Here is a 15421-nt window from a genome sequence, read left to right as displayed (position 1 = left end):
CCATGCCCTATCACTGATCTAATCCACACCATCGCTTCCAATACTAACGTAATAAAATCCACACCATGCCCTATCACTGATCTAATCCACACCATCGCTTCCAATACTAATGTAGTAATATCCACATCATGCCCTATCACTGATCTAGTCCACACCATCGCTTCCAATACTAATGTAATAATATCCACACCATGCCCTATCACTGATCTAATCCACACCATCACTGCCAATACTAATGTAAGAATATCCACACCATGCCCTAACACTCATCTAATCCACACCATCCCTTCTAATACTAATGTAATAATATCCACACCATGCCCTATCACTGATCTAATGCACACCATCGCTTCTAATACTAATGTAATAATATCCACACCATGCCCTACCACTCATCTAATCCACACCATCCCTTCTAATACTAATGTAATAATATCCACACCATGCCCTATCACTGATCTCATGCACACCATCGCTTCTAATACTAATGTAATAATATGCACACCATGCCCTAACACTGATCTAATCCACACCATCGCTTCTAATACTAATGTAGTAATATCCACACCATGCCCTACCACTCATCTAATCCACACCATCCCTTCTAATACTAATGTAATAATATCCACACCATGACCTATCACTGATCTAATGCACACCATCGCTTCTAATACTAATGTAATAATATCCACACCATGCCATATCACTGATCTAGTCCACACCATCACTTCCAATACTAATGTAATAATATCCACACCTTGCGCTATCACTGATCTAATCAACACCATCGCTTCCAATACTAATGTAATAATATCCACACGATGCCCTAACACTCATCTAATCCACATCATCGCTTCTAATACTAACGTAATAATATCCACACCATGCCCTAACACTGATGTAATCCACACCATCGCTTCCAATACTAATGTAATAATATCCACACCATGCACTATCACTGATGTAATCAACACCATCGCTTCCAATACTAATGTAATAATATCCACATTATGCCCTAACACTCATCTAATCCACACCATCGCTTCCAATACTAATGTAATAATATCCACATCATTCCCTATCACTGATCTAGTCCACACCATCGCTTCCAATACTAATGTAATCATATCCACACCATGCCCTATCACTGATCTAATCCACACCATCACTTCCAATAGTAATGTAATAATATCCACACCATGCCCTACCACTCATCTACTCCACACCATCCCTTCTAATACTAATGTAATAATATCCACACCATGCCCTATCACTGATCTAATGCACACCATCGCTTCTAATACTAACGTAATAATATCCACATCATGCCCTATCACTGATCTAATGCACATTATCACTTCTAATACTAATGTAATAATATCCACACCATGCCCTAACGCTCATCTAATCCACACCATCGCTTCCAATACTAATGTAATAATATCCACACCATGCCCTATCACTGATGTAATGCACACCATCGCTTCTAATACTAATGTAATAATATCCACACCATGCCCTACCACTCATCTAATCCACACCATCCCTTCTAATACTAATGTAATAATATCCACACCATGCCCTATCACTGATCTCATGCACACCATCGCTTCTAATACTAATGTAATGATATGCACACCATGCCCTAACACTGATCTAATCCACACCATCGCTTCTAATACTAATGTAGTAATATCCACACCATGCCCTACCACTCATCTAATCCACACCATCCCTTCTAATACTAATGTAATAATATCCACGCCATGCCCTATCACTGATCTAGTCCACACCATCGCTTCCAATACTTATGTAGTAATATCCACATCATGCCCTATCACTGATCTAGTCCACACCATCGCTTCCAATACTAATGTAGTAATATCCACACCATGCCCTATCACTGATCTAGTCCCCACCATTGCTTCTAATACTAAAGTAATAATATCCACACCACGCCCTATCACTGATCTAGTCCAAACCATCGTTTCTAATACTAATGTAATAATATCCACAGCATGCCATAACACTCATCTAATCCACACCATCGCTTCTAATACTAACGTAATAATATCCACACCATGCCCTAACACTGATCTAATCCACACCATCGCTTCCAATACTAATGTAATAATATCCACACCGTGCCCTAACACCCATCTAATCCACACCATCGCTTCCAATACTAATGTAATAATATTCACATCATGCCCTATCACTGATCTAGTCCACACCATCGCTTCCAATACTAATGTAATAATATCCACAGCATGCCCTATCACTGATCTAGTCCACACCATCACTTGTAATACTAATGTAATAATATCCACAGCATGCCCTATCACTGATCTAGTCCACACCATCGCTTCTAATACTAATGTAATAATATGTACACCATGCCCTATCACTGGTCTAGTCCACACCATCGCTTCCAATACTAATGTAATAATATCCACACCATGCCGTATCACTGATCTAGTCCACACCGTCGCTTCCAATACTAATGTAATAATATCCACATCATGCCCTATCGCTGATCTAGTCCACACCATCGCTTCTAATACTAATGTAATACTATCCACACCATGCCCTATCAGTGATCTAATCCACACCATCACTTCCAATACTAATGTAATAATATCCACACCGTGCCCTAACAATCATCTAATCCACACCATCCCTTCTAATACTAATGTAATAATATCCACACCATGCCCTATTACTGATCTAATCCACACCATCGCTTCCAATACTAATGCAGTAATATCCACATCATGCCCTATCACTGATCTAGTCCACACCATCACTTCCACTACTAATGTAATAATATCCACACCATGCCCTAACACTCATCTAATCCACACCATCACTTCCAATACTAATGTAATAATATCCACAGCATGCCCTATCACTGATTTAGTCCACACCACCGCTTCTAATACTAATGGAATAATATCGACACCATGCCCTATCACTGATCTAATCCACACCATCGCTTCCAATACTAATGTAATAATCTCCACACCATGCCCTATCACTGACCTAATCCACACCATCGCTTCCAATACTAATGTAGTAATATCCACATCATGCTCTATCACTAATCTAGTCCACACCATCGCTTCCAATACTAATGTAATAATATCCACACCATGCCCTATCACTGATCTAATCCACACCATCACTTCCAATACTAATGTAATAATATCCACACCATGCCCTACCACTCATCTAATCCACACCATCCCTTCTAATACTAATGCAATAATATCCACACCATGCCCTATCACTGATCTAATCCACACCATCGCTTCCAATACTAATGTAATAATATCCACACCATGCCCTATCACTGATCTAATCCACACCATCACTTCGAATACTAATGTAATAATATCCACACCTTGCGCTGTCACTGATCTAATCCACACCATCGCTTCCAATACTAATGTAATAATATCCACACCATGCCCTAACACTCATCTAATCCACACCATCGCTTTCAATACTAATGTAATAATATCCACACCATGCCCTATCACTGATCTAGTCCACACCATCATTTCTAATACTAACATAATAATATCCACAGCATGCCCTAACACTCATCTAATCCACACCATCGCTTCTAATACTAACCTAATAATATCCACACCATGCCATATCACTGATGTAATCCACACCATCGCTTCCAATACTAATGTAATAATATCCACATCATGCCCTAACACTCATCTAATGCACACCATCGCTTCCAATACTAATGTAAGAATATCCACATGATGCCCTATCACTGATCTAGTCCACACCATCGCTTCCAAAACTAATGTAATGATATCCACACCATGCCCTATCACTGATCTTGTCCACCCCATCGCTTCTAATACTAATGTAATAATATCCACAACATGCCCTAACATTCATCTAATCCACACCATCGCTTGTAATACTAATGTAATAATATCCACACCATGCCCTATCACTGATCTAGTCCACACCATCGCTTCCAATACTAATGTAGTAATATCCACACCATGCCCTATCACTGATCTAGTCCACACCATCGCTTCCAATACTAATGTAGTAATATCCACATCATTCCCTATCACTGATCTAGTCCACACCATCGCTTCTAATACTAATGTAATAATATCCACACCATGCCCTATCACTGATCTAATCCACACCATCGCTTCCAATACTAATGTAATAATATCCACACCAAGCCCTATCACTGATCTAATCCACACCATCGCTTCCAATACTAATGTAGTAATATCCACATCATGCCCTATCACTGATCTAGTCCACACCATCGCTTCCAGTACTAATGTAGTAATATCCACACCATGCCCTATCACTGATCTAATCCACACCATCACTTCCAATACTAATGTAATAATATCCACACCATGCCCTACCACTCATCTAATCCACACCATCCCTTCTAATACTAATGTAATAATATACATACCATGCCCTATCACTGATCTAATCCACACCATCGCTTCCAATACTAATGTAATAATATCCACACCATGCCCTATCACTGATCTAATCCACACCATCACTTCCAATACTAATGTAGTAATATCCACGTCATGCCCTATCACTGATCTAGTCCACACCATCGCTTCCAATACTAATGTAATATTATCCACACCATGCCCTGTCACTGATCTAATCCACACCATCACTTCCAATAGTAATGTAATAATATCCACACCATGCCCTACCACTCATCTAATCCACACCTTCCCTTCTAATACTAATGTAATAATATCCACACCATGCCCTACCACTCATCTAATCCACACCATCGCTTCTAATACTAATGTAATAATATCCACACCATGCCCTATCACTGATCTAATGCACACCATCGCTTCTAATACTAATGTAATAATATCCACACCATGCCCTATCACTGATCTAGTCCACACCATCGCTTCCAATACTAATGTAGTAATATCCACATCATGCCCTATCACTGATCTAGTCCACACCATCGCTTCCAATACTAATGTAGTAATATCCACACCATGCCCTGTCACTGATCTAATCCACACCATCACTTCCAATACTAATGTAATAATATCCACACCATGCCCTACCACTCATCTAATCCACACCATCCCTTCTAATACTAATGTAATAATATACATACCATGCCCTATCACTGATCTAATCCACACCATCGCTTCCAATACTAATGTAATAATATCCACACCATGCCCTATCACTGATCTAATCCACACCATCACTTCCAATACTAATGTAATAATATCCACATCATGCCCTATCACTGATCTAGTCCACACCATCGCTTCCAATACTAATGTAATATTATCCACACCATGCCCTGTCACTGATCTAATCCACACCATCACTTCCAATAGTAATGTAATAATATCCACACCATGCCCTACCACTCATCTAATCCACACCATCCCTTCTAATACTAATGTAATAATATCCACACCATGCCCTATCACTGATCTAATGCACACCATCGCTTCTAATACTAATGTAATAATATCCACACCATGCCCTACCACTCATCTAATCCACACCATCCCTTCTAATACTAATGTAGTAATATCCACATCATGCCCTATCACTGATCTAATCCACACCATCACTTCCAATAGTAATGTAATAATATCCACACCATGCCCTACCACTCATCTAATCCACACCATCCCTTCTAATACTAATGTAATAATATCCACACCATGCCCTAATACTCATCTAATCCACACCATCGCTTCCAATACTAATGTAATAATATCCACACCATGCCCTAATACTCATCTAATCCACACCATCGCTTCTAATATTAATGTAATAATATCCACACCATGCCCTATCACTGATCTAATGCACACCATCGCTTCTAATACTAATGTAATAATATCCACACCATGCCCTATCGCTGATCTAATCCACACCATCCCTTCCAGTACTAATGTAGTAATATCCACATCATGCCCTATCACTGATCTAGTCCACACCATCCCTTCTAATACTAATGTAATAATATCCACACCATACCCTATCACTGATCTAGTCCACACCATCGCTTCCAATACTAATGTAATAATATCCACATCATTCCCTATCACTGATCTAGTCCACACTATCGCTTCTAATACTAATGTAATAATATCCACACCATGCCCTATCACTGATCTAGTCCACACCATCGCTTCTAATACTAATGGAATAATATCCACACCATGCCCTACCACTCATCTAATCCACACCATCCCTTCTAATACTAATGTAATAATATACATACCATGCCTTATCACTGATCTAATCCACACCATCGCTTCCAATACTAATGTAATAATATCCACACCATGCCCTATCACTGATCTAATCCACACCATCACTTCCAATACTAATGTAGTAATATCCACATCATGCCCTATCACTGATCTAGTCCACACCATCGCTTCCAATACTAATGTAATATTATCCACACCATGCCCTGTCACTGATCTAATCCACACCATCACTTCCAATAGTAATGTAATAATATCCACACCATGCCCTACCACTCATCTAATCCACACCATCCCTTCTAATACTAATGTAATAATATCCACACCATGCCCTATCACTGATCTAATGCACACCATCGCTTCTAATACTAATGTAATAATATCCACACCATGCCCTATCACTGATCTAGTCCACACCATCGCTTCCAATACTAATGTAGTAATATCCACATCATGCCCTATCACTGATCTAGTCCACACCATCGCTTCCAATACTAATGTAGTAATATCCACACCATGCCCTGTCACTGATCTAATCCACACCATCACTTCCAATACTAATGTAATAATATCCACACCATGCCCTACCACTCATCTAATCCACACCATCCCTTCTAATACTAATGTAATAATATACATACCATGCCCTATCACTGATCTAATCCACACCATCGCTTCCAATACTAATGTAATAATTTCCACACCATGCCCTATCACTGATCTAATCCACACCATCACTTCCAATACTAATGTAATAATATCCACATCATGCCCTATCACTGATCTAGTCCACACCATCACTTCCAATACTAATGTAATATTATCCACACCATGCCCTGTCACTGATCTAATCCACAACATCACTTCCAATAGTAATGTAATAATATCCACACCATGCCCTACCACTCATCTAATCCACACCATCCCTTCTAATACTAATGTAATAATATCCACACCATGCCCTATCACTGATCTAATGCACACCATCGCTTCTAATACTAATGTAATAATATCCACACCATGCCCTACCACTCATCTAATCCACACCATCCCTTCTAATACTAATGTAGTAATATCCACATCATGCCCTATCACTGATCTAATCCACACCATCACTTCCAATAGTAATGTAATAATATCCACACCATGCCCTACCACTCATCTAATCCACACCATCCCTTCTAATACTAATGTAATAATATCCACACCATGCCATATCACTGATCTAGTCCACACCATCACTTCCAATACTAATGTAATAATATCCACACCTTGCGCTATCACTGATCTAATCAACACCATCGCTTCCAATACTAATGTAATAATATCCACACGATGCCCTAACACTCATCTAATCCACATCATCGCTTCTAATACTAACGTAACAATATCCACACCATGCCCTAACACTGATGTAATCCACTCCATCGCTTCCAATACTAATGTAATAATATCCACACCATGCCCTATCACTGATGTAATCAACACCATCGCTTCCAATACTAATGTAATAATATCCACACTATGCCCTAACACTCATCTAATCCACACCATCGCTTCCAATACTAATGTAATAATATCCACATCATTCCCTATCACTGATCTAGTCCACACCATCGCTTCCAATACTAATGTAATCATATCCACACCATGCCCTATCACTGATCTAATCCACACCATCACTTCCAATAGTAATGTAATAATATCCACACCATGCCCTACCACTCATCTACTCCACACCATCCCTTCTAATACTAATGTAATAATATCCACACCATGCCCTATCACTGATCTAATGCACACCATCGCTTCTAATACTAACGTAATAATATCCACATCATGCCCTATCACTGATCTAATGCACACTATCACTTCTAATACTAATGTAATAATATCCACACCATGCCCTAACGCTCATCTAATCCACACCATCGCTTCCAATACTAATGTAATAATATCCACACGATGCCCTAACACTCATCTAATCCACACCATCGCTTCTAATACTAATGTAATAATATCCACACCATGCCCTAACACTGATCTAATCCACACCATCGCTTCTAATACTGATGTAGTAATATCCACACCATGCCCTAACACTCATCTAATCCACACCATCCCTTCTATTACTAATGTAGTAATATCCACACCATGACCTATCACTGATCTAATGCACACCATCGCTTCTAATACTAATGTAATAATATCCACACCATGCCCTATCACTGATCTAATCCACACCATCACTTCCAATACTAATGAAATAATATCCACACCTTGCGCTATCACTGATCTAATCAACACCATCGCTTCCAATACTAATGTAATAATATCCACACCACGCCCTAACACTCATCTAATCCACACCATCGCTTCCAATACTAATGTAATAATATCCACGCCATGCCCTATCACTGATCTAGTCCACACCATCGCTTCCAATACTAATGTAGTAATATCCACATCATGCCCTATCACTGATCTAGTCCACACCATCGCTTCCAATACTAATGTAGTAATATCCACACCATGCCCTATCACTGATCTAGTCCCCACCATTGCTTCTAATACTAAAGTAATAATATCCACACCATGCCCTATCACTGATCTAGTCCAAACCATCGTTTCTAATACTAATGTAATAATATCCACAGCATGCCATAACACTCATCTAATCCACACCATCGCTTCTAATACTAACGTAATAATATCCACACCATGCCCTAACACTGATGTAATCCACACCATCGCTTCTAATACTAATGTAATAATATCCACACCATGCCCTATCACTGATCTAGTCCACACCATCGCTTCCAATACTAATGTAATAATATCCACATCATTCCCTATCACTGATCTAGTCCACACCATCGCATCTAATACTAATGTAATAATATCCACACCATGCCCTATCACTGATCTAGTCCACACCATCGCTTCTAATACTAATGGAATAATATCCACACCATGCCCTATCACTGATCTAATCCACACCATCGCTTCCAATACTAATGTAATAATATCCACACCATGCCCTATCACTGATCTAATCCACACCATCGCTTCCAATACTAATGTAGTAATATCCACACCATGCCCTATCACTGATCTAATCCACACCATCACTTCCAATACTAATGTAATAATATCCACACCATGCCCTACCACTCATCTAATCCACACCATCCCTTCTAATACTAATGTAATAATATACATACCATGCCCTATCACTGATCTAATCCACACCATCGCTTCCAATACTAATGTAATAATATCCACACCATGCCCTATCACTGATCTAATCCACACCATCACTTCCAATACTAATGTAGTAATATCCACATCATGCCCTATCACTGATCTAGTCCACACCATCGCTTCCAATACTAATATAATATTATCCACACCATGCCCTGTCACTGATCTAATCCACACCATCACTTCCAATAGTAATGTAATAATATCCACACCATGCCCTGCCACTCATCTAATCCACACCATCCCTTCTAATACTAATGTAATAATATCCACACCATGCCCTATCACTGATCTAATGCACACCATCGCTTCTAATACTAATGTAATAATATCCACACCATGCCCTATCACTGATCTAGTCCACACCATCGCTTCCAATACTAATGTAGTAATATCCACATCATGCCCTATCACTGATCTAGTCCACACCATCGCTTCCAATACTAATGTAGTAATATCCACACCATGCCCTGTCACTGATCTAATCCACACCATCACTTCCAATACTAATGTAATAATATCCACACCATGCCCTACCACTCATCTAATCCACACCATCCCTTCTAATACTAATGTAATAATATACATACCATGCCCTATCACTGATCTAATCCACACCATCGCTTCCAATACTAATGTAATAATATCCACACCATGCCCTATCACTGATCTAATCCACACCATCACTTCCAATACTAATGTAATAATATCCACATCATGCCCTATCACTGATCTAATCCACACCATCACTTCCAATAGTAATGTAATAATATCCACACCATGCCCTACCACTCATCTAATCCACACCATCCCTTCTAATACTAATGTAATAATATCCACACCATGCCATATCACTGATCTAGTCCACACCATCACTTCCAATACTAATGTAATAATATCCACACCTTGCGCTATCACTGATCTAATCAACACCATCGCTTCCAATACTAATGTAATAATATCCACACGATGCCCTAACACTCATCTAATCCACATCCTCGCTTCTAATACTAACGTAATAATATCCACACCATGCCCTAACACTGATGTAATCCACACCATCGCTTCCAATACTAATGTAATAATATCCACACCATGCCCTATCACTGATGTAATCAACACCATCGCTTCCAATACTAATGTAATAATATCCACACTATGCCCTAACACTCATCTAATCCACACCATCGCTTCCAATACTAATGTAATAATATCCACATCATTCCCTATCACTGATCTAGTCCACACCATCGCTTCCAATACTAATGTAATCATATCCACACCATGCCCTATCACTGATCTAATCCACACCATCACTTCCAATAGTAATGTAATAATATCCACACCATGCCCTACCACTCATCTACTCCACACCATCCCTTCTAATACTAATGAAATAATATCCACACCATGCCCTATCACTGATCTAATGCACACCATCGCTTCTAATACTAACGTAATAATATCCACATCATGCCCTATCACTGATCTAATGCACACTATCACTTCTAATACTAATGTAATAATATCCACACCATGCCCTAACGCTCATCTAATCCACACCATCGCTTCCAATACTAATGTAATAATATCCACACGATGCCCTAACACTCATCTAATCCACACCATCGCTTCTAATACTAATGTAATAATATCCACACCATGCCCTAACACTGATCTAATCCAAACCATCGCTTCTAATACTGATGTAGTAATATCCACACCATGCCCTAACACTCATCTAATCCACACCATCCCTTCTATTACTAATGTAATAATATCCACACCATGACCTATCACTGATCTAATGCACACCATCGCTTCTAATACTAATGTAATAATATCCACACCATGCCCTATCACTGATCTAGTCCAAACCATCGTTTCTAATACTAATGTAATAATATCCACAGCATGCCATAACACTCATCTAATCCACACCATCGCTTCCAATACTAACGTAATAATATCCACACCATGCTCTAACACTCATCTAATCCACACCATCGCTTCCAATACTAATGTAATAATATCCACACCATGCCCTAACACTCATCTAATCCACACCATCGCTTCCAATACTAATGTAATAATATCCACATCATGCCCTATAACTGATCTAGTCCACACCATCGCTTCCAATACTAATGCAATAATATCCACAGCATGCCCTATCACTGATCTAGTCCACACCATCGCTTGTAATACTAATGTAATAATATCCACAGCATGCCCTATCACTGATCTAGTCTACACCATCGCTTCTAATACGAATGTAATAATATCTACACCATGCCCTATCACTGGTCTAGTCCACACCATCGCTTCCAATACTAATGTAATCATATCCACACCATGCCCTATCACTGATCTAATCCACACCATCACTTCCAATAGTAATGTAATAATATCCACACCATGCCCTACCACTCATCTAATCCACACCATCCCTTCTAATACTAATGTAATAATATCCACACCATGCCCTATCACTGATCTAATGCACACCATCGCTTCTAATACTAACGTAATAATATCCACATCATGCCATATCACTGATTTAATGCACACCATCACTTCTAATACTAATGTAATAATATCCACACCATGCCCTAACACTCATCTAATCCACACCATCGCTTCCAATACTAATGTAATAATATCCACACGATGCCCTAACACTCATCTAATCCACACCATCGCTTCTAATACTAATGTAATAATATCCACACCATGCCCGAACACTGATCTAATCCACACCATCGCTTCTAATACTAATGTAGTAATATCCACACCATGCCCTAACACTCATCTAATCCACACCATACCTTCTTTTACTAATGTAATAATATCCACACCATGACCTATCACTGATCTAATGCACACCATCGCTTCTAATACTAATGTAATAATATCCACACCATGCCCTATCACTGATCTAATCAACACCATCGCTTCCAATACTAATGTAATAATATCCACACCATGCCCTAACACTCATCTAATCCACACCATCGCTTCCAATACTAATGTAATAATATCCACGCCATGCCCTATCACTGATCTAGTCCACACCATCGCTTCCAATACTTATGTAGTAATATCCACATCATGCCCTATCACTGATCTAGTCCACACCATCGCTTCCAATACTAATGTAGTAATATCCACACCATGCCCTATCACTGATCTAGTCCCCACCATTGCTTCTAATACTAAAGTAATAATATCCACACCACGCCCTATCACTGATCTAGTCCAAACCATCGTTTCTAATACTAATGTAATAATATCCACAGCATGCCATAACACTCATCTAATCCACACCATCGCTTCTAATACTAACGTAATAATATCCACACCATGCCCTAACACTGATCTAATCCACACCATCGCTTCCAATACTAATGTAATAATATCCACACCGTGCCCTAACACCCATCTAATCCACACCATCGCTTCCAATACTAATGTAATAATATTCACATCATGCCCTATCACTGATCTAGTCCACACCATCGCTTCCAATACTAATGTAATAATATCCACAGCATGCCCTATCACTGATCTAGTCCACACCGTCACTTGTAATACTAATGTAATAATATCCACAGCATGCCCTATCACTGATCTAGTCCACACCATCGCTTCTAATACTAATGTAATAATATGTACACCATGCCCTATCACTGGTCTAGTCCACACCATCGCTTCCAATACTAATGTAATAATATCCACACCATGCCGTATCACTGATCTAGTCCACACCATCGCTTCCAATACTAATGTAATAATATCCACATCATGCCCTATCGCTGATCTAGTCCACACCATCGCTTCTAATACTAATGTAATACTATCCACACCATGCCCTATCAGTGATCTAATCCACACCATCACTTCCAATACTAATGTAATAATATCCACACCGTGCCCTAACAATCATCTAATCCACACCATCCCTTCTAATACTAATGTAATAATATCCACACCATGCCCTATTACTGATCTAATCCACACCATCGCTTCCAATACTAATGCAGTAATATCCACATCATGCCCTATCACTGATCTAGTCCACACCATCACTTCCAGTACTAATGTAATAATATCCACACCATGCCCTAACACTCATCTAATCCACACCATCACTTCCAATACTAATGTAATAATATCCACAGCATGCCCTATCACTGATTTAGTCCACACCACCGCTTCTAATACTAATGGAATAATATCGACACCATGCCCTATCACTGATCTAATCCACACCATCGCTTCCAATACTAATGTAATAATCTCCACACCATGCCCTATCACTGACCTAATCCACACCATCGCTTCCAATACTAATGTAGTAATATCCACATCATGCTCTATCACTAATCTAGTCCACACCATCGCTTCCAATACTAATGTAATAATATCCACACCATGCCCTATCACTGATCTAATCCACACCATCACTTCCAATACTAATGTAATAATATCCACACCATGCCCTACCACTCATCTAATCCACACCATCCCTTCTAATACTAATGCAATAATATCCACACCATGCCCTATCACTGATCTAATCCACACCATCGCTTCCAATACTAATGTAATAATATCCACACCATGCCCTATCACTGATCTAATCCACACCATCACTTCCAATACTAATGTAATAATATCCACACCTTGCGCTGTCACTGATCTAATCCACACCATCGCTTCCAATACTAATGTAATAATATCCACACCATGCCCTAACACTCATCTAATCCACACCATCGCTTCCAATACTAATGTAATAATATCCACACCATGCCCTATCACTGATCTAGTCCACACCATCATTTCTAATACTAACATAATAATATCCACAGCATGCCCTAACACTCATCTAATCCACACCATCGCTTCTAATACTAACCTAATAATATCCACACCATGCCATATCACTGATGTAATCCACACCATCGCTTCCAATACTAATGTAATAATATCCACATCATGCCCTAACACTCATCTAATGCACACCATCGCTTCCAATACTAATGTAAGAATATCCACATGATGCCCTATCACTGATCTAGTCCACACCATCGCTTCCAAAACTAATGTAATGATATCCACACCATGCCCTATCACTGATCTTGTCCACCCCATCGCTTCTAATACTAATGTAATAATATCCACAACATGCCCTAACATTCATCTAATCCACACCATCGCTTGTAATACTAATGTAATAATATCCACACCATGCCCTATCACTGATCTAGTCCACACCATCGCTTCCAATACTAATGTAGTAATATCCACACCATGCCCTATCACTGATCTAGTCCACACCATCGCTTCCAATACTAATGTAGTAATATCCACATCATTCCCTATCACTGATCTAGTCCACACCATCGCTTCTAATACTAATGTAATAATATCCACACCATGCCCTATCACTGATCTAATCCACACCATCGCTTCCAATACTAATGTAATAATATCCACACCAAGCCCTATCACTGATCTAATCCACACCATCGCTTCCAATACTAATGTAGTAATATCCACATCATGCCCTATCACTGATCTAGTCCACACCATCGCTTCCAATACTAATGTAGTAATATCCACACCATGCCCTATCACTGATCTAATCCACACCATCACTTCCAATACTAATGTAATAATATCCACACCATGCCCTACCACTCATCTAATCCACACCATCCCTTCTAATACTAATGTAATAATATACATACCATGCCCTATCACTGATCTAATCCACACCATCGCTTCCAATACTAATGTAATAATATCCACACCATGCCCTATCACTGATCTAATCCACACCATCACTTCCAATACTAATG

The 15421-nt window shown here is 39.3% G+C and overlaps 1 protein-coding gene across 3 annotated transcripts in view; it reads left to right on the top strand.

Annotated features, from left to right (window-relative positions):
• LOC134807900 (putative protein FAM157B) overlaps positions 1-15421 on the top strand; it is a 77414-nt gene that overhangs the window by 15162 nt on the left and 46831 nt on the right. The gene's annotated exons all lie outside the window — the stretch shown is intronic.

Source organism: Pan troglodytes, chromosome 1, assembly GCF_028858775.2.
Source record: "Pan troglodytes isolate AG18354 chromosome 1, NHGRI_mPanTro3-v2.0_pri, whole genome shotgun sequence".
In the NCBI taxonomy this organism is placed as follows: Eukaryota; Metazoa; Chordata; class Mammalia; order Primates; family Hominidae; genus Pan; species Pan troglodytes.
This window is presented reverse-complemented; position numbering and strand designations above follow the sequence as displayed.